This window comes from Pseudophryne corroboree, chromosome 1 (genome assembly GCF_028390025.1).
Source record: "Pseudophryne corroboree isolate aPseCor3 chromosome 1, aPseCor3.hap2, whole genome shotgun sequence".
NCBI classification, from domain to species: Eukaryota; Metazoa; Chordata; class Amphibia; order Anura; family Myobatrachidae; genus Pseudophryne; species Pseudophryne corroboree.
In genome coordinates, this window is record NC_086444.1 from 252,486,321 (window position 1) to 252,490,594 (window position 4,274).

Below are 4,274 nucleotides of genomic sequence, written 5' to 3' on the forward strand. Positions count from 1 at the left end.
TAGGAGTATTATTTATACAAATATCTCATGTTTCTACTAAGTTCTATTTGTAACCTTGTCCCAGGTATAAGAATATTTAAACAGCGCATACAATTAGATGCCTAACTGGTAGTTAGAATTACAGCATTAGGGACAGGATTGGGTCAAACATTACAGGATTTTATATGTGGAGGATTAGTTAAGGGGCCTAATTGTGCTGATTGTTTACAGTATTAAAACTTCTATGCATGCAACTACGCATGGATATGGAGGTGAATGTGAATATAGTCATTCACACACGGAGGTGGTATTACAGCAACAGACATATTACTTCGTGATGAACGATATTCAGGTGTCAACAGAATTAATGTGTATTAAAGCATATTTGCACCTCTTGGAAACACAGAAGTTCCCGTGGGAAGGTGAGAGAGGGTATATATTAATTAATACAATATCCTCATATCCCTTGCTCAAGAAATTACAGCACCCAGTCTTCCATGATGGTTCCCCATCTATGTACTAACTGGGCCCAGCACTGCTTGGCTTCCAAGATCGAACGGAGTTGGGCATCTCCAGTGCGGTATGGCTGTAGCATTGGCGTGGTTTTTAGAGGTATCATAATACAATGACGTGGTTGGGGAGGTGACCCTAGTGGGAATGACAACAGAGAAGAGACAGGTTGCCCAAGTAGGAAGAAGAAGATGTGGTCAGCTTACGTCACAAAAAGGGGGCTATTTCATAGCCCTCGTTGAAGCCGTCAGGGTGCAAGGTGTTGAGTTCAAAGATTCAATACATTTCCCTTTTCGATAAAAGGTTAGAGAGATCACCACCTCTCTCGCCCAGTGAGACTAGCTCAATGCCCTTGAAAGTTAATTCGTCAGGATCCGAGTTGTGGCAGGCATGAAAATGTTTTGGTACTGCATGTGTTAGTACCTTGTTTTTAATGTTTCTTACATGTTCCTGAATACTGATTTTCAGAGGTCTTTTCGTTTTCCCTATATACTTCATCCCACACGAGCACTCCAGCATGTAGATCACTGACACCGTATTACAGTTAATGAACTGCTTGATCTTATAATCTTTAGATCAGTTGGTATTCTTGAAGGTTTTCCTAATAGGGTGTACGTACCGGCATACATTGCAGCGGCCGCATTTATAACATCCAACGCATTTGGGCATGCTTGATCGTATTTCCGGGTTCCTTAGCATGCTTGGTGCCACCAGATCTTAAAGATTTTGCGTCTTCCTAAATACCACTAAAGGATCCTTTGGGAGATAGTTTTTCGAAATAGGATCCATAAGGAGGATGTTCCAGTGTTTTTTCAGTGTTTTCTTAATAATGTTCTCATGTCTACTGTACGTGGTGACAAACCTCACTGTGTCATCTCCTTTTTCCTTGGATTTATATTTCAGAAGTTGTTTCCTCTCCAATTTCTTGGCCTTCAGGTTTGCTTCTTCCAAGAGATGGTTCGGATAACCTTTTTCCCTGAATCTTTCAGTGTATACCTGCATTTGCTGATCTAGGTCCTCAATATCCTTACAGTTCCGAGCAATTCTGTTGAACTGTGAAAAGGGGATGTTATTCTTCCATTGTTGACTGTGATTGCTTCGATAATGTACATAACTGTTCATATCCACTTCCTTGATGTAGTTCTTAGTAATCACTTTATTGCCCGTATGTGTCAAAACCAAATCAAGAAATTCTATCTTCTCTGTGCTTTCCTTTGCAGTGAATTGAAGATTCATGGAATTATTAGATAAATACATAAAAAAATCCTTAAAACTTGCACCGTCACCATCCCACACAAGTAAAATGTCATCTATATAACGTTTATAGAATGCAATATTTTGTTGGAACGGGTGGTCCTTAAAAATGTACTAATTTTCCCAATTTCCCATAAAAAGATTAGCAAAACTGGGCGCGAAAATTGTGCCCATGGCGGTGCCACATATTTGTAAAAAGTAAGTGTCTAAAAATGTAAAATAATTCTGTTTCAAAATAAAATTCATCAATTCACATAAAAATGTTCTGTGCTCCTCTGTAATCTCGGCATCTTTACTCAAGAATCCATTGCAGGCCTCTACACCCTTATCATGTTCTATGCAGGTGTAGAGCGACTGGACATCTATGGTGATCCATCTGTAGGTGTCTTTCCATTCAAATGAATCCATCAGGTTGAGAACATATGTAGTGTCTTTTAAATAGGCTGGCAGACTCAGCACACGTTTCCTTAAAAATACATACACGTATTCGGACAAATGTGATGTCAGGGAATTTATCCCGGCCACAATGGGTCTCCCTGGGGGATTCGTCATAGATTTATGCACCTTAGGTAGGAAGTAGAAAATGGGGGTGGTGGGGTATGAGTTGAGCAGGTACTGGTATTCTTCTTTAGTTAGAATCTCACACCTGAATGCTTTTAAAAGTATGGTTCTTAATTCCTCCATGAAACCATCTTTTGGATCTCCCGGGAGTGGGGTATAGGAAGTCCTATCCCCCAAAAGTCTGTTTGCTTCTGCAACGTATGCCTCCCGGTCCATGATGACCAACTCCCCCCCCCTTATCAGCAGATTTTATAACAATGTTCTTGTTGTCCTGAAGTTCCTTGATCGCCTTTGTTTCTCTGTTCGTGAGATTTTTCTCTTTGATAACCTCCATTTCAGTTTCACATAGATCTTTTTTTACTAGATCATAAAAGATACCCACATTATGGGCCTTTGATTCCAGCGGGTAGAACTTTGAAGTGGGTTTCAGTTAGAGATGAGCGGGTTCGGTTCCTCGGAATCCGAACCCGCCCGAACTTCATTTTTTTTTACACGTGGCCGAGCGACTCGGATCTTCCCGCCTTGCTCGGTTAACCCGAGCGCGCCCGAACGTCATCATCCCGCTGTCGGATTCTCGCGGGGCTCGGATTCTATCGCGAGACTCGGATTCTATATAAGGAGCCGTGCGTCGCCGCCATTTTCACACGTGCATTGAGATTCATAGGGAGAGGACGTGGCTGGCGTCCTCTCCGTTTATAGAAAAGAGAGTGAGACTACTAGAGAGAGACACAGTAGTAATTTTGGGGAGCATTAGGAGGAGTACTACTACTTGCTGAAGTGATAGATAGTGTGACGTGTATATCTGACTTGTGGGGGAGACACTGACAGTGGGGAGCAGTTAGAGTCTGAGAGCAGGACTCAGGAGTACATATAACGTACAGTGCACACTTTTGCTGCCAGAGTGCCACACTGCCATTGTGACCACACTGACCACCAGTATAATATATATTGTGATTGTCTGCTTAGGAGTACTACTTGCAAGTTGCTGATAGTGTGACCAGTGACCTGACCACCAGTTTAATAATCACCACCAGTTTAATATATATATATATATATATATATATATATAATTGTATATAATATATATATAATATTGTATACCACCTACCCGTGGTTTTTTTTTCTTCCTTTCTTCTTTATACATACTACTATAGTAGCTTACTGTAGCAGTCTGCGGTGCTGCTGAGCTGACAGTGTCCAGCAGGTCCGTCATCAGTCATTACATAATAAATATATATACCTGTCCGGCTGCAGTACTAGTGATATTATATATATATATATATATGGATTTCATCTCATTATCATCCAGTCTATATTAGCAGCAGACACAGTACGGTAGTCCACGGCTGTAGCTACCTCTGTGTCGGCAGTCGCTCGTCCATCCATAATTGTATACCACCTACCCGTGGTTTTTTTTTTCCTTTCTTCTTTATACATACTACTATAGTAGCTTACTGTAGCAGTCTGCGGTGCTGCTGAGCTGACAGTGTCCAGCAGGTCCGTCATCAGTCATTACATAATAAATATATATACCTGTCCGGCTGCAGTACTAGTGATATTATATATATATATATATTGATTTCATCTCATTATCATCCAGTCTATATTAGCAGCAGACACAGTACGGTAGTCCACGGCTGTAGCTACCTCTGTGTCGGCAGTCGCTCGTCCATCCATAAGTATACTAGTATCCATCCATCTCCATTGTTTACCTGAGGTGCCTTTTAGTTGTGCCTATTAAAATATGGAGAACAAAAATGTTGAGGTTCCAAAATTAGGGAAAGATCAAGATCCACTTCCACCTCGTGCTGAAGCTGCTGCCACTAGTCATGGCCGAGACGATGAAATGCCAGCAACGTCGTCTGCCAAGGCCGATGCCCAATGTCATAGTACAGAGCATGTCAAATCCAAAACACCAAATATCAGTAAAAAAAGGACTCCAAAATCTAAAATAAAATTGTCGGAGAAGC

At 41.2% G+C, this 4,274-nt stretch overlaps 1 pseudogene; it reads right to left on the reverse strand.

Moving 5' to 3' along the window:
- Positions 1–454: 454 nt before the first annotated feature.
- LOC134947800 (5S ribosomal RNA) lies at positions 455–573 on the reverse strand (annotated as a pseudogene).
- Between the last annotated feature and the right edge of the window lie 3,701 nt (positions 574–4,274).